Source organism: Megalopta genalis, chromosome 1 (genome assembly GCF_051020955.1).
Source record: "Megalopta genalis isolate 19385.01 chromosome 1, iyMegGena1_principal, whole genome shotgun sequence".
Lineage (NCBI taxonomy): Eukaryota > Metazoa > Arthropoda > Insecta > Hymenoptera > Halictidae > Megalopta > Megalopta genalis.
In genome coordinates, this window is record NC_135013.1 from 41649320 (window position 1) to 41668362 (window position 19043).

General features: G+C 34.9%; 1 protein-coding gene across 4 annotated transcripts in view; it reads right to left on the bottom strand.

The window, feature by feature from the left end:
- Positions 1-19043, bottom strand: part of LOC117218764 (uncharacterized) — a 62195-nt gene that overhangs the window by 38498 nt on the left and 4654 nt on the right. The gene's annotated exons all lie outside the window — the stretch shown is intronic.

Here is a 19043-nt window from a genome sequence, read left to right on the forward strand (position 1 = left end):
TTTCGACGTTTATTATAAAATATATACTATAATAGTTTGATTACAGAAGGTATATCTAATGAACTTAATGTTTTATAAAAGTTATATAACAGTTTTATAAAAGTTATAAGTATCTACTCATTCTGCAAATAACATCATCGTTCATCATAGTTCAAGTAAGTAAAAATAGTAAAGTGATCTTTGAAAGAGCAAAGAGATATATAAAAATGAAGTATGCTTCTGGCAAAGAATTCTCATTTATTGATTTATGTTTGAAATTAATTAAATGAAATTGAACAAAGGCATTAATTGTCTTTAGAAAAACGTAATAAATACTAAAAATGAGGAAAGTAGATATTTGTTATATGCATATTATATGCTTAATGCATTGTTCTAAAAAACAACAAGCTCTGAACAGAGTTTCAATCCAATGGAAAATAAAAATGAACTATGAATAAACCTTATTACACGACTATGTCTGTTTATAATAAAAAGACTAATAAGAACATAATTTACCGATATAATCAATTTCCATAAGCTTTGATACACCTGTGATATTTATAGTTTTACGAGAGTCTCGTATTAACCCTGCAAACAGGGTTAATTATAACGTATTCTTGGTAACATAATGTGTAATTCAATTGTAACATAAGCAGTTATGAAAATAACAAATTTTCTATAATAAAAACTGACACTTTGTTCATTGATGCTAAAAAAGATCTTAGGCATTATCACTTAGGCGTATTCACTAAATGATAACGCAACAACACTAAATAATATCCTGCATTCGTAATTTAAATCATTCAGAATGCAAAGCTTGCTGGCATTTGTTTTATGACACCTTTTTCGATACACATTCTGAAATAGCTTGTTCTAATAAAACTTTTATTATATTATATTTTTATATTTATATTTAGCTCGTAGGTTATATTTATTTAACAGTATTCAACAATCGAAACTTGGTTTAAAAGAATTGTACTTGGTTTACATTCATGGATAAATTAAATAGTTGCAATTCAGAAAAGTAAAAGGATTAAAAGAATTTTGAAATGTCAAAAGTTATTTCTAATCTATTAAAAATATTCAATAAAGAAAGAAACAACTTGCTATTTAGTTTTTATTTTTTGCAAATAACACTGACAATTTTTATTCTGCATAAAAATCAGCAGTCTATTAGTTACTAACACAATCACTGTGTTCATTCATCCGTTTCCCCAAAATATCCGACGGGAACCTTTTAAAAAATGTTCCTAAGGGTAACGTATCTCCTCACAAAAACTCCACAGTTTCACAGTAAGTGAAATACAAAACAGTAAATTTATTTGAAAAATTTAACAATGTTATTACATTATTTTCAACCTACTAAAATGTTCAAGAACGAAAACAGATGTCTAGTTTGGTTCAGCATGTTCCAATTAGGACAGAGAACTTCTATTTTGCATAAAAATCCGCAATTTAGTTCTGACAAAAACGAGCAGGTGAAATACAAAATAATCAATGCAGCGAAGTGCTGTCGAATTATTTTCAACCTTTCAACAACGTTAGAAATTCAAATAAATTTTTATTGAACTCCAGTTCGTTACGATCGGAGTGCAGAATTTTTATTTACAGCGCATAAACATCCGCTGTTCATCGATAACAATTTATTGATCGCTGATAATACCGACGGATCAAGCTTTCCCGCGGAGCAAAGAGCGTAATGAGATTTTTCGATGGCCTGCAGCGAGAATAAAGAGAGAAAATAGCGGCACGGTGAAGAAGGAAAAAACCAATTAGAAGTATATGTATATGGAAAAACGAAAACGAGAGAGAGAGAGAGAGAGCGAGAGAGAAGAGAGAGTCACGGCAAGATTGAAGCGGGGCGGGGTAAAAAAAAAGGAAGAATTTAAAGAGGCTCGGATAAACGGAAAGAGAATATACGGTTGGTGGGACGAGGGTGGAATACAGAGATCCAGATGAGGAGAGAGTGAGATAGAGACAAGTTTTTGCTGTCTTTTACTTTTTCTACGCCCGTCTCTCTCGGTTTCTGCGGTGGAAACGTGGGCGTGGACGTAGGCGAGGTAAGCCTTCAGGGCCGACGAGCATCGACCGATCCAACTGGACGCATCGTAAATCGCGACCAACCTCGTGATTCTCGGCTATCTTTGATAGACACATCGATACGATTTTTCACTGTGGGCCGCCTGAAATTCTGGCGCGACTTTGCCCCCGAAAAACAGGGCTCGTTTCTTGCCAAACCGAAATGGCTACGGTCTCGCGAAACTGGTTCTTTGGTAAGAAACTCGGCGCGAGGTTCACCAATAAATGATCTACTATTTCTTACCGTCGCGCTTACTAGCCTTGGCAAGAAACGCTGGATTGTACCGGCTGAAAATATTTGATAGCTAGTGATTTAGTTATTAGACGCGGGACACGGAACGGAGTTAACAGCGGGACAGGTGAAATGAAAACGTTGTCTGCATTTAGAAACGTTGTTAGGAGCTGCAAATAATTGAAGATTGCGAAAATCTCAGCGTTCAACGCTAAACCCATAGTGACCGTCAAAATGACCGGCTGCACGATTTTTATTTTAAAACTTTTAAAATTATAAGTTAATACGGGGGAATGATTGAATAAAGTTCATTCAAACGACGTCTGACATGTGTTGCTATGTAATAACTACGCGACTGAATTTATTTAAACGCGATCAGCTGTTCTTATTTGAAATCATTTATAAATATTAAACAATCAAACATTATAATCACTTTATTCAATCACTTGTAGGTCATTACATTATGTCTACTTCTATTAATGTTGAATTAAAAACCTTACCAACAATTACATATTTTCTATGGCTATAATAAATCATATACCTAATATAGTCGTAAATCCAGGTTTCAGCTGTTACACTAAATGAGCCGTACAGTCTATTCATCTCCAACAGAATTCTATTATTTCTAACAAAAGTAAACGTTTTTTAGGTTTTCTTTTACTGAACTCTTTATTTCTTTTTATCGGAACGTATAAGGCGAGAATGAGTTTCAAAACATTTCTACAGTTCACGTTCCAAATAAATAGAGACCCGTTAAAAAGTTTCAACAACTTTTCCGATCCTCCGTGCATTCTTCGCGATTACTTTGTCAATGCGTAAAGCACCGGCGACAAATGCGTCTCGCTTCCGGAGCATATAAAAAGCTAATTGAACAATTGCCGCGAACGGTGGAACGAACGTGTGGAGAAAAAGAAAACCGTTTGTCACCTCTATCTCGATTGCGAGCGGCGAGGACGACAAAAAAAAAAGAAAAAAAAGCAGAAGGAAGATCGGGGACGATTTATTGAGAACGCGGTTTAATCCGCGGAATATATTTTACCGCGAGGTAAAATAGGGGTCGGGATAGCCGTAATTTCGTCCCATCGACACGGAAACAATTCCATCGTTTGGGTACGAGAACGAGAACCACCGTCACCGGCAAAGCGTTCAACGAGCTCTGATTTTAATTTCCTACACTCCCCTGTCGGGTCGCCTGTGGATTTCGAATTCTCGTGTCGGCGTGGCACGATCGATGGTCGCTCGTGTCGTCACATGAGAACCCTCCTTTAATACCTCTCCCTCTCATTAAAGCCGTCCGCTCATCGCGAACGCGGAGTGTAGCATCCTAATGCTATTTACACAAGTGCTCCGTCGGAGCGAAAGGGCGTTCGAAACAGTGCCTCGCATCGCGACGATGTACCACAATCGCCACAATAAAATATCCATTTGCTGTACGTCCCGTCTAACCACCATGAAATGCAAACATGTTTTCGATCGGTTCGGTTCGGTTCGGTTCGACTCGTTTCTTTCGCATCGCGCACAGGAACAGAAGCCCGTATGATCCTCTCAGCTACCACAATTTACGCTTCTTCATACACGAATACTAAAATAATGTTACAATACTAATATTAAATCTACTGAGCACTAAAAATGACTGACATGTGTAGCATAATAGATTTAATATATTTCATTGTCTGTCCAAGATGTCTTGCTACAGTAAATTCTCTCCAATTGTTCCTCAGCTTGTAAACAAAAATGAACAATTTGAAAAGCGGAGATACGATTATTCGAGCCTCGCGGCTCGTTTTTATAGTTGTTAACTACCGGCTATTATAATGTGTATTTGAATCATAAAATTTATTCGACCATCTCTATGAAAGATTCTTTATAATTTCAACGATTTTGAAGTGACCAATGTAGAACCGATTATTTTGACCGCCATAGTGGATTTAGGTTAATAATATTAACATTGTGATATTAGTTTTATAATACATATAATACATATATAGTATAATACGTATATAATGTATATACAATCGTGGAAAAACATATGTGAACATCTAAAATGGAATAACTTTTCTAAAATTGGATTATATGATTTGAATTTTTCTTTTAGATGATAGAAGGACTAGTTGGCTAAAAAGAGCATAACAAAATTTTTGCCGACATCGCAGTTGAGTGAAACGACATAAAAAAAGTAAAAAAAATCATATTTTTAATTCTTTTATCGGAGCATACAACGAAAATTCAAACAATGCATTTTTTAGGTCTCGATGACTTAAACACAAGCAGAGAATTTCATCGTTTTTTGATATTTTTTGTCATTCCACACAATTGCCATTTTTGCAAAAATTTGTTTACACATTGTATAACAAAAGTGTCCTTCTAACATCTAAAAAAGATTCAACTCGTTTGGTTTAATCTTCAAAAAATTATCCTGTTTTAAAAGACGTCCACACAAAGTTATTCGTCGCTGTATATATGAATAAATTGTGACAAGGTATTATTTATTATTACAAGGTGTTAAGAGGCTAACAAACAGTGTGTACTATTTTTGTAGGCGTATCTCAAGATGTCTCTGCTAAAATATTTCTTTTCAAGGTCGCTTTTTGGAGTCTCCGAGGTGAGTGATGTTTTTCTGCTCACAGTTATGTACATATTCTTTTTTTACATCGTGTAGCTAATTTGAAACAAGTTCGGACATCTGTGATAAGTATACTGCGGATTCTATGCATTTATGAGAAAAGTGTATATAAGTGCAATTTTCAATCAATATTACGTGAAACACATTCGAAGAATGGAGGGCTATCGATAAATTATTTTCATTTCACTAAATATATTACAAATAAGAAATGATTTCAATTTTTGTATTTTTGAAATTTTTATTTTGCATGAACATTCATAATCTAGTGATAATATGACCTCGAAATGACCTTAAATATACGTACAACATGAGAAAAACATGAAATTTTTAAGCCGTGAGGATTCCTAATTAACCATTGATAGCTGTTTTTCAAATCAGCGAGATAATAATAATAATAATGTCTGTTTAATATTATTGCATAACTGTATTAACGGTATAATAGACCGATAGCAAAAAATTTCGAAATAACTACGTTCTCTAATTATACCAAAAGTTCCACAATCTAAACGACGGTTGTAAACTGATTCGAGTTTTATACAACCATTGTTTCACGATTCTACGTTTCGAACGTAACGTTTGCTGTCAACGCTAGCAACATTTCTTTTTACGACCAAGTCACTAATAACATCCCAAGGACGCAAACTAATTGTTAGTTCCTATCGAGTTTTCATATCGTGTCCTCCGCGTAGCGTGCAAATTCGAAATAAAAGTTCTTGCCGGCTATGAATCGCATTATTTCATTGCCGACAATGAAGGTAAGTTTAATGAGTATGATATAATAAGACGTAATGAGGACAATAGCAGAGAATTCAGGGAGGCAACGACTTACGTTGGAACGCAGGTAGCGACTTTTCCATAGAAACGAAGGAAAACTTGGGAACTCCAAAATTATTTTCATTACGGTTTAATTAAGAACGCGCCCGCGTCCTGGTAACTCAAGGATAATGTCTCATTCATAAGTAAAGTGTATTTTTCACCGAGTTCCTTTCCATCTGTTTACTAATGATGCAGTTTCATCGTAATTTCATCTTAAATGGTGCCTTTATGTTTCTGAGTATTTTACTGAGAATATTGTTTACAATACCATTATATTAAGATATTCTTTTTCGCTGAAAATAATTATTGCTAATTATTTTTTATGGGTTATATCTATTATACGATATTGAAATATTTCAAAATACATAAGGAGATAAATTTTCTACAAATTATCTTAATTCTTGTTGTTTTAGATTATAATTGAAGTGCACACAAATAAAAAGTAAATATGAATTCATTATTTTGTGGTAATAGATTTTCAATTTTGAATTGTATTGTTTTCGTTATTGCAATTTTTCTTTCTCAGGTAAGCACAAATCATTCGTACAGGTGCTTTTAAACTTTTCACGAAGATCAAAATTGTTATGAAAAATAGTAGTATTCATTAAAAAATTCATTAAAAAATATGCTTGTCGTTCTAGACCCTTATTTCATAGCTGTTGTTAAATCATCTGGTATAAAAAACTTTCCTTTTATCTAGTTCTTTGCACAAGATCTTAACTGAACTCTTGACAAATTCTTTTCAAACAATCAAATTATATTTATCAAATATAATTAGATAAAAATTAAGTGTAGTTATAATTTAATTTCTTCTCGAGTTTTGAGAACTCGAAACATTCTGAGTTTTGAGGATTTTCGAGGATTCGAGTGCCCCATCTCCAATTTCTAGTGATATTTAGATAAAAACTTAAAGAAAATACTATATTTGTATATTTCTATATTAGAAATAATAGAAAATTATGATACATCGTTATGTTTTCGTTTAGATGCCACTAAAAATATAAAAGTTACTTTGAGCCTACAATTATGCACTACAATTATGTAGATCTATAAATTGAAATAATATAAAATAGAAAAATATGATACGTCGTTGAGTTTTTGTTTAGATGTCACTAAAAATATAAAAGTTACTTTGAGCCTACAATTATGAATTTTCTCTATAAATTGAAACAGGGGATTCAGTGAAAACCATTGAGCCAGGTATAATTTGATAAGGTTTGAGAAAACAAGTTACAAAATCTTTGTAAAAAGGAATGATTACAAAATTCATAAAAGAGGCACTCTCACGAATAGAAGTTTTATTTATTAAAATTATTCAGAAAGCAATCTTCTCTAAAATCTTGCCAACAACCATATTTCGTTGTTCGTCACTGTGTAGGTTAATCAATGCAATTAACAGAGACACGATTTTCGTTTCTTTCGAAAGAGCAACAACGCGCGCGGCAAGGACGGCTTTATCAATCTCTGGTAGGAAGCCGACGACTATGAATTTGAAATATCTGCTTGCGCAACAGCGTCGTCGCTAACCGTAGACAACGGAACGTAGGGCGAAACGCGGAGTCACGACCCACTTTCGTGTCGTGCCAATTGCTGATCGTGGAACACGCAGTCCTAATTAGAGAAGTCTCGATCACCAATTAGAAGCCGTGTGTTACAAGATCGCTCATCAGAATTCGACCACCTCGTGAGAAGAACGCGGCGGACAACCTGATACACGATTTCTGGGGCGGTTCGGCGCGGCCGCTGATAACGCACGAGCTACGAACACCTACGAATTCTATTCCAGTCGCATGAAATTGTAGATCGTCGACATTAATAAGGCGGACGTTCATCGCCGTCTTCGAATAAATCACAGCGGGACACAACTGCTCGATCTACTTCGGTCTCGATATTCTAGCGAGGATTAACTCCTAGAAAGTTCAGGAATTCGGGCTCCTCGTCTTGGAACGAATGTACCGATCTGCGGGATCGAAGCATTTCCCTTCACCAATTATTGTATCGAGCTGGTCAAGTAGGTTTTATTATCGGTGCACCGAATTGGAAATGGACGTGTATTTCGTTGGTGCGTTTTCAGCGCGCGAAGAACAGAACGCGACGGAGCAGATTTTATGTTGCATCGCACGAATGTAAACAGCGCGGCAATTGTGTGCTCGAGGTAATTTGTATTTAACAGCGAAAAAAGTTATGGCGAATTTACGGCTGAAAATTTTACTGCTCGGGGCGAGTTAGAGCTAATTAACCATTAGGGAATCTCGTAGATCTTACCGTTTTATAATGCCAATTTTAAGTGTAGAATGTTCTCAACTTTTTTTTCACTTTTAATCCTCCTTGCGTTAACAATCGTTTCGAATCGACGTCAAATTTTCTGATTTGTTTTCTAAAACATTTTTGGGGATTTTAAGTGTCGAGAGGCTTCTGTCTCAATTTGAATGGTTTCATATCAAAAGTTATTGGTTGACCTTGGCTAATAAGCCAAGGTAACATGTCATAATTTGAATAAGCACCTTTAACAATTTCTTGTAGTTAAATCCTATTCCCCGTATTCGTTATTAATGTTTTTAATGACAAATTAACACTCTTTTTTAGCCATTTTCTATTTAACACGTTCCGTGCCACGTGTACCATAAATGGTACACGTTAAACTTGACCATCAGGCCACGTGTACCATAAATGGTACACGCGGACATATTTATTTAAAGCGCTGAAGACATACATTTTGTGACAAATTTGATTGTATAAAATATATTTCCACCAAAAGGATGAGAGGCATTGTAAAAAATGCTGTATAGAATAAAGCACATAAATTTGTTTAATCGTTATATACACAATAACTATTAATTACAATGTTTGACTTTTTTAAAGCAAGAGCTGCATAAAAACGGTTGATTCGGGCAATCACTACTTATCTACTGATGATATAATGAAATATTATGTGATAATGTATCAATCTTTAGTCAAAACATCAAATGGCCTGAACGACAAGTTAAGCAAAAATGGCTTGGCACGGAACGTGTTAACCTAGATATTTCACGAAATATTATAGCTGAACTTTTTCAATAAACGGCTACTGTAATTATGTTAAATCGTCATGTAATTCTAAACGTTCTGTCAGGGATACACATTGTTATCTATCTTTATCTGAAATACTATTTAACAGGAGTATAATCTCTGAACGATTAATCTTTGTCTATTTAAACAATATCAACGAGGAGTTAAGTAAAGTTAACTGTTCAAAAATTTACGATAGGGATAATAGGACCTTTCGATGTTAACTGATATATCGTGCATGCTATTGAATAATGAGAGGTTAACACGCGAAAACACATGGAAGGATTGCAACTAACTAAGGATACCCAAGTGTAATACGTGCTTTTAAGTGAAATTTATGTCTCTGTCAGTTTGTGGAAGAATATTTGGCATGTATTTTTTGTATCTATAATAGTTCATATCTGGGTGGTAAAAACAGCCTTCAAGATAAATATGTTTAAAAACTGTTTGCACAGTTGGTTATATTATTTAAAAAAACGTTCACATCTAATTTTTGAAGGCTGTTTTTGCCCTCCATGTTTAAATTATTGCAGCTAAAAAATTGTTGAATTATTTTTCCATAAGCTTGGTCGTATTTACATTTCATTAACTCTTGGCTGATGATGTCAAGGACTCTGTGGATACAACATTGCAGAGACATCAAAGGATCTATTCAGCTCTTTATCATTATACTAGAAACTGTTCCATCGGAAATAACATTAATTCATCTTATAAATGTGCGGTCTGTTTCGCTAAATCGTAGACGCGATGTCTCTGTGAAAATAAACTTTTTCCATGAAAAGTTTAATCTCTACAATCAACGACTACTAAAACGAGCTTTAGACATAACGTTTAACTAACTTTTCGATGTATGAGGTGTATTTTTTTAAATACCTACGAACCAGAACTTCGCACATTAGTTTCTTCATATCATTCACTCATTAGCATTCACTGATTAACAGATTCCATAAGACTTATGCAAGTGTCTTGTTGCATATCTAATCTTATTTCAAATTTATGATTCGGTCATTAGAAAAATGTTTACTGTTTCCAGATACGTTTCAATTTCTACTATTTTTTCAAATGACTATAACTGCAATCTCCCACTCACTATATCGCATACAAATATCCTATTAGAAAGTGAATGATGGACAGCAAAACAGATTTAAAGCTTTAAAATGAGCACCAGCTTTGTCGTTGTATAATTCTTTTTTACTGAATTAGTAAGGTTCAAGATGGCGGAGTTTAGATGGTTTATTTCAGGTTCATTGAGATTAAATCGTCTTTAAGTAAAGATGTTTTTGAGAATAATTACTGGATACATCTATTCAGGCACAATTTGTAATAAAGATTGAGTACTATCTCGATAATTGCTTTTAAAAGATGACAGAATTCCGAATTGCACACTATTTTAAATAAAATTTTATTTGTACAATGTAATGCTTAGATCGCAGAACTTCATACAAAATAACAAATTTTCAAAAGCGTATTTTAACAAAGTGGACCAAAAGCGTATTTCTTATTTGAATGATTTCATGTACGAGAATTCTTAGTTTCTTCTAACGTTTTCATTATTTAGTATTTCACCTAGTCAATTTAAACATAATAATCACAACAAAAACAAAAATCAAAACAAAATAATTTAAACACAAAATCATAATATCCTCAGTGTAGTAATAATGAATTAATATCGAGAACAAGTCTTGTAATAATTGCAACGCATGATTTATGAGAACACGCATGACAAACATCTTCTTTACTGTTTTTCGCGCCGTTGTTACATATTACACAAATAGACTGAGGATCTTTCTGTAAAATAAAAAATTATCTGTTCCAATCGCAACGAACATGACTCAAATAGAAATATCTTTCCTTAACACACTGACTGTCACGTCAGTCATATTGATGTAACATGATTATTTACTCAGATTTGAATATTAATTTTTGAGCAAATTTATTACATCTTCATAACTTTATTGGAAACCACAAAATGCAACGATAGTTGCAGTTTTAATCTCTCTTGAGATTATTTTGCATCATATCGCATGTACGAAAAGTTATCAAGAAACTACAATATTTGTAGTGGGTTTACAAAGTATAGCGTTTTATGACAATGGAAGAGAGTAGTTCATTTCCTGTTCATTTTCGATCTTAATTTGATTCAGCAAAATGCTCCAATTTTATTCAGTTTTTTGCGATTGTTAACGTGCCAGTCAAAGTGTTAATAAATTTCAGTGAGTTGCAAATAATATATAGATTATTCTGAAATTATATGAATTTTCCAATTGTTTTACGTCTCACGTATCCAATTTTATAATGAACGCATAAAACTGCAGTCTAGTGAATATGAAAATTTCAACAAAAAAAGCAATATGTATATCTATTGTATTAAAAAAAACAAAACAGAACCACCAATTTGCAACACTTGTAACGATCCAATATCGACAGCCCATCTACTCTACAAATGCAAAAGATTTAATCTACAGAGATGAAAACACGTACTTCAGCAAAAATCACCTCTGGCCTCTGAAAACCATGTTATAGGCACTTTGAATTATCTGAAAGAAACCCAACTATACGACAAAATTTAACAATAAAACCTAAAAACACAGAACCTGTCGCTAATGGGGTTGCGCAGTCGATGCGACATTAAACCCAAAAGAAAAAACAAGAACAATATGTAAAAAGTAGTGCTGTGTCTGGTGCTCGGATGTTCTACCGTCGAGCGTCCGAATCGCCCGAAAATCGGAAATTTCGAAGACATTCGCAGCAAACGAGCGTGTCGCGGTAAACGACACGTGGGAATCCTCGAATTTCAACGGACCCTGCTAATTGGCACCGCGAGGAAGAGGCTTGATGGTCACGGTCCGCTCGCTCTCGGCGCAGGAGGTAGCGGAGGAGCAGTTTACGGCATCCGATCTCGTTTAAATATTTAACGGCGGTCGTGTATGTAGATCGATCGGCTCGTTATAAGCGGAGTGACAGCGCCGAGGCGGAGTCTGCGAGATACAGCGCGTTATCGCGGGCTACCAGTATTAAAATGCAAATGATCGCACTATCACCGGCCGTGTTGTCCGTATCAACGAGCTACCTCTGTCGCCGCGGACTCGCAAAACACCCTGACACCATCTCTCTCGTCTTTTCCCGTTCTGTATGCATGAAGCATCACCGCACCGTGCACGTTTCCATGCACGCATCAATCCCGATAGAAATTTAATTGTCCGAGGATGCCGGTTTCGAGTGGGTGGATCGAAATTTAATTGTCCTTCCAATCGCGATTGAAAAATGAATATGGTTTGGGGAACTAGGCGGTTCTCCGGCAGGGTGGGCCTCATTTTTCGACTTCCTCCGCTAAACTGCGTCACTTGGCCAGGCAATCTTGTGCGCGCAATTTCGAAGCAATCGAACAGTGGGAACCGGTCCCACGATTCACGTTAAAGTTCAAAAATGTTTCTCGTCAGCATGCAAAATTGTATTTCGTTGTTTTAGAAGTACAGTAAATTCTCCCTAACTGACGCTCAAATTTTACACAAAACTGGACAATTTTACAGCAACCGATTGTCGATAACTATAAAAACGAGCCGCGAGGCTCGAATAATCGTATCTCCTCTTTCCAAATTGTCCATTTTTGTGCACAATCTAAGCAACAATTAGGGTGACTTTACTGTATTGGATTGGATTCATTTAAACTTCGTACAATTTCTATGTTAATTAGACTGCCGATTTTATGCATTTATGGTAAAATTGTGTGGTAGCAATTTGAAATATTAGGAAGGTAAAAAGAATTGAACAGTAATGACCGTTTTCGTATTTTCTATTTTGAAATTGTTTGAAATTATGATTTGTCACATAATAATGTCATCATGTATTGATGACGGAATTATATGAACGACTAACTTGGTTGAAAATGTCCTTTTGTGCTAATATACAGTGGCCTGCAAAAGTGTTCGTACACCTTTTACAACACAATAAATTTGTCAAAACTGAACTAAAAGGCTTGAATTTTTTTTAGATGATAGAGAGACTAATCTAATTGGACGATGGCTAAAAAGCTGTTTTTAAATTTTGTTATTACTTGGAATGAAAAGAAAGAATTAAAAACCCTTGTTTTTTAACTTTTTTATCCGAGCCTATAACAAAGATTTAAAAAATGCCTTTGAAGGATTTTAAAAACTGCAGATTTCTTACAGTTTCTGGTCAAAATCGTGATAAAACTGCCATTTGTTGTAACTCATAACAACATGAACTGTTTTCGATAAAATTTTCAACATGCATATAAGCTACCGAGATCTACGAAAGATATTTTTAAAATTTTTGTTACAGGCTCAAATAAAAAAGTTAAAAACGAAAGATTTTTATTTTTTTGTCATACCAAGTAAGAGCAAAATTAAAAAGAAAAGCATTTCTGTCATCGTCTAGTAGACTAGTCTCTCTATCATCCAAAGAGAAATTCAAGTCGTTTAGTTTAATTTTAAAATAGTTATTGCGTTTTAAAAGGTGTAGCACTTTTGTGGGCCACTGTATTTAGTGTGCAGAGTTTGGTTACTACAGCATTTTCTCTCACATTGTTCCTCAGCTTGTGAACGAAAATGGACAATTTGGAAAGAGGAGATACGATTATTCGAGCGTTGCGGTTCGCTTGTATAGTTGCCAATTATCAACAACCATCAAAGCGAGCCGCGAGACTCGAATGATCGTATCTCCTCTTCCCAAGTTGTCCATTTTCGCTTCCAAGCTGGGAAACAATGTGAGAGAAATTACTGTATCTGCAATATGCATGAAGGTTCGAAGTGTAGAATTTAGTATCGTGCAGCTCAACTTTGTAGTTGTCAAGTCATGAAATACGTAGCTTTCATTTGATGGAATTTTCGAGGCTGCCGGATCGACAGTCGAAGCATTAAAAGCGGCGAATTGCTAAACCGCACGCGTTGCAACACAGCGCAAGGGAAAAATGTATATTAAGATTTTCTTTCGACTGAATCAGAAATGATTTCCGCTCGCGTTCTTTTAATCTTGCTCGAAATTAATGCCGGCGCAATGTAGATTTCTCATTATTACCCGGCTGGCAGTGTTTATGGAAGATTTATGTCCGTGTGTTGGGGGCTGTTACGTAGAAAACGTTAGACTTTACGATGCCAATGTTAGCAAACGTTTCGATCATGTTCGGAATCGAATGTTTAAGGTCCAATCTTATCATTTTATCGACGTAATTAATCTTAGCTTTAAAAAGACTTTAGCTTATTATTACTTGTCGACGTAGAAAGATAATGATCTTATAAATGATGAAAATAGATTTTAGATTTATAGATATTTTTAAAGTTGTCAAAATTTGAACATATCCAATATGAAGTATGATTCTTGTTTTCTAATTAGTTTTCAACATATTGAAAATATTGCAACAGAGAACTAAATTAGGTTTTAATTAAAAAATGTAATTATTTTCTAATATTATAACGATTAATATTTTAAACATCTCCATGCAAAATAGAAACTTCTTGCTATAATTTCCAAAAAAAAGAATAGAAATTAAATAGATTCCTTTTCGTAATAACTTGTATTTAATTGGAAATTATATAACTGCGTCCTTAAATTGTTCTAATATTTTTAGCATTTAATATTTCTGTCACTTATTGTTATCATACATACATTGAATCCGTACTCTGGGTTACGTCCTTTAGTTATATCCATAGTCTACTTATCAACGCAATGAAATATGTGAAAGCTTCGTTATATTTCAAAAATTGTCAGAGAACGCGTAATCTAAATTCAATAGATATTGTGATCGATAAAATTACAATACACCGAGTATCTGCGTGTGCAGATAATTAAGAGTTTTTACAATGAGTATATGTAATAACACGCGGAATTTGCATAGCCGCGTATGCTGAATATTTCGTCATTGATTGAGAGATGCCTATCTGACAAGGCGTTCACATTTAATTATTGATTGCAACAATGTCTTGTAAATGCAATTCATAATTACTGTTGACACTGACGACTGGCTTCTTCTCGTAGAATGTCCAGCCCGTTCCTAGGATATACATATATGAAAGCAGCGTATAATTTTCTTTCGAGTTTAATTGCTATTGCACTTTTACCGCCGCGTTCAAAAGGTCGTCGAACAGAAAAGAAATGACTATTTTCTCAAGAATGTGTCATTCTAAAATCATGAAAAGAAACTTAGTACAGCGTTAGCAACGCAATACAATTTGTAGCGCGTGTTGCTAAAATGTTGCAAACGAAAAATGTTACATCTGATTTTAACTTAATTTATTGTCGCGCGTTCAGCCTTCTGACATGTCTTGAAATTAGAATTTCTAATATGTTGAAGATCTAGTCGTAATAATCGTCGTCCGAATACACGTGGATTTTGTGCAGTTACAATTATTAACACACGAATCAAATACCAATGCAATTTCTTATATTTTGCAATTCGTGCAAAAAGCTTTATGCATATGAATGTTACGAAACTAAGTGACTTTTAAGAAATTTTGTCTCGAAACTGTTGACAATATGCAAACAAATTTTTTCAGAATATATTAATTCATCGTTAAGCTACGAGAAAACATATGTGTTTATTTATTTATTGTGCAGTGTGAAATTTTGTTGAACTACGAGAACATGCAGAAGTGGACGACTTCTGACGTTTAAAAGAAGAATGATATTTCTTCGTCGGAAAAATTGACATTGTATTGTTAAAAAAAATATCATAAACAGAAAGCAATGTTAATATCATCGATATAATACCGTAATAAATGTATAAATTTACTACCTCTCCGAGCTCCACCGCAAAAATTTAAAGATCACAATTTTGAAACGTACTTTTGATTTACACAGAGAATCGGTTTTCTGAACCTGTGGCATGAAAATTCCCCGGAAAATTAATCACAACTTCTTCGAAACTTCGTCATTTCACCAAGGAGTGTACTGTACATTCGTACAGATTCAGGCTAATCCTTCTTGCACGCATTATTAAAATTCTCATTGGTCGCAGAGTAGAACTCTCAAAATCCGTCGGAAAATATTCTCTTCGATCGAATATTTCGTTTGAATGTTTCACTGCGTCTCAAATACTAATAGTCGTTGAACCGTTGAATGAAAAGACTTTCAGCGGACATACAATGGTTTCGAGTGTCCCTAGCTTAGCTCGAACATCTTCCTTTTAACTGGCAACGTTGCGTCTGCAAGTTAATTCTGCTTCTAGATGCAGATTGCAGATGCAGAGGAAGAGAGAAACAGAGATAGAGACAGGAAGAGGAAAAGAGACAAAGATGGAGATAGATAGATAGATAGATAGACAGATAGGTAGAGAGTGAGAGAAAAAGAGAGGGGGAGTGTGAGAGAGAGAGAGAGAGAAAGAGAGAGAGAGGGAGAGGAGAGAGAGAGAAAGAGAGAGAGAGAGAGAGAGCGAGGTTAAACCATGGACTCTCAATTTGATATGCTTTTCATGATGGCGTTTTTTTCCCTTTTTCGTTCTTCCCTCCGCATCCCTCGCTTTCGCATTAATTACAGTCGTCGTCGCACAGAACCAGACGTATTTCATTCCAACATATTTCATACGATATTTTCTTCTCTTCGTTTGCATACCAGAAGGTAAATAAAATAACCGTGCATAATTATCTTTATCGAATAACGTCCCCGGGGGAGAAAGAATGTAGTTGAAAAGCGCGTTCCGTTTCGTTTCGTTTCGTTCCGTTCCGTTCCCTTCCGTTTCGCCTCGCCCGCGAATACGTAAGACAATGCGAGCACTCCTACGCTTTGGACCCATTCAAATTATTGCCCGTCTGTGTTCACCGCCATATACTTAACGCGGTTTTCAAAGTTCGAATGCGGGCTCACGTAGGCACACATTCGAAAGACGCCACGCCAGGCCACGCCACGCCGTGCCGCGCCGCGTGCCACGCCGCGGCCGGGGAAACTCTAGGACAAAGCGTTCGACGGGAGAAAAGCGACCGGCAGTGGTTCACTACACCACGCAGGTCAATGTTTCCGATGCGTACTGTTCTTTTCCGTCTTGAATAAAATAAACGACACTCGACTCGGTAACATGTTGCACCGCGGATCCTCCATGGCGGAATATAGCCTCGCGTCGCCGATGTAAGTCACGTTTTATATTAATACCGTGCCCGTCAAGATGTCGCGAAACTTCGTGTCCTTCGTATAAATTACGTATTTCCTTTTTGCAGGTATCAGTACTACGCATTACGAATTTAAGCATGGGAACGCGTTGGGAGCTATTTCCAGTACTTCCCGAGCTACTTGCCGGGGTCATAATTCATTCATACAACCGATTTCTGTAGAAATAGGGTAATAATGGATCTGTAGCTCTCTCTTTTAACGCTCGAACAGCGGACCTTTTCTTTTATGAAAATACAAACGCGCTGGATCGATTATCGTTCCGTTTGGCAATTTGTTTCATCGTAGCTTTTTTTACTGGATACGTTAGTTATTTTTTTTTTCTTTGTAAACCGTAACCAGACCGCGGAACTTTGTGCAAACGAGCCAAAAGTACAACAAATAATTTTAATAAGTCGAAATTGGGGTGTCAACATTCTTGATTTCATTTCATCTTTTCGCTAGTTTAACTTTCGCCACTCCATTTTTACCGCAAATCTGCATAAAATCCGCGGTCTATCGATGACGAAAAAACAGAATTCTAGCCGGACTTGAAAGAACAGAATCACATTTATACTTGGTTTAAAGAAAGATTGTGAAAAATTAAGTTAACTGTGAGACACTAAATCGAAGAAACTAGTCAAATAACAATATTTACACTCTGGGTTCAAATGGACCCGAACTTCGCTGTCCGAGTGTCGAATAATGAAGATCATTCTCACATTCCTGTTGCCAGCAATGTCCATTTCAGTATCACGCAATTTGGTTGCATAACTTTGTTGCATTAAAAACTTCAGAAAATGATTGACGTTGCGAAATTATGTGCGCACGTGTAATGGATTATCAAGATTCGCGAAAAAAAGAAAGTTTTCTCAAATCCTGTTTCATGTCACTTGCTTTTCTTATGAAGCAGTATAAATAAAAAGCCATTGAGAAATACGAATTAAAAGTAGCACTATTACTATTTAATAGCATCATGACATTAGTATCATTATAAACGCAAATATGTGCCTGATTATAATTGTTAATATGTATCGTAGAGAAAAGGACTTATTGATTTTCGGTATTGACAGCGATTAAACGTATTTCCTGCCTTACTTTTTATCCAGTGTAACTAAAATGTAGCGAAAGGCTTTGTTCGTTTGTAATGGACATGTTCAGTTTTTTTAAAATAAAGTGAAGTACTAACATAATCATGTTGACGAAAACTTGTGAAGATAATACTACATAATGGGAAGCACAATGGAGCGAGTCTTACATGATGGAATATATGATTATATGATGAAATCAATCAATTATTTTATATAACAATGCTTCTTCTTTTATTATAATTTAATTTAATATAATGAAATAGCTTCTTCTTTTATTATAATTCAAAATAAAATATATTTAAAGTAAAGAAACGAATGATCATACAAAATAACTGATTGAACCAATGAAACAAAATACCAGGGACCATAACTTTTATAATCGTAAAGTAAATCCCTTAATCATTATCGATGACGGAAATTTGTTCGAGTTGGTCTTAACGAGACTACTAATGTTTATGCAAAATAACAACTGTTTACATCGATTGTAAGGAACAAGAAAATGAAAATGAGCAACAAAAACACTGCTTTGGTATGGATACTGGTATTACACAAAATTTCATTTTATCTATAACTTTTACGAACAATTAAAGTAAATATTCCTCATCGATAACTGTTATTATTGATCAAAATAAAATTTTCATTCTTAATGACTACAGTGAATAACTGAATTTAATTCGCCTTAACAAACTTATTAATAGAATTTTTTAATAGAATTTTAATTTAGTAGAATCTTTTAACAGAGTTTTAGTTTAACAGAATTTTTCAATAGAATTTCAATTACACTGATTCGAATAGAACTAATATAATTTCCGTCATCAATGATCAACAACAAAAAGGATTTTCGGTTATTATAAATGTTTCTTGCAGCCAAAAGATCGAAGTCTTTTAATCGCTAGCTTTTTTGAACAATTCCTTTCAAATTTCACAATTAACAGCTTGAATTTGAATACTAAACACGACGTTATTACAGATCTTTCTTGCGAAAATGTCTGAAATAACTGTTACTTCGGGTCCCTGGAAAATACGTTTCTCTAGGAAATTATCAGACCACAAACATACGCATGCAACGAACCAATCATTC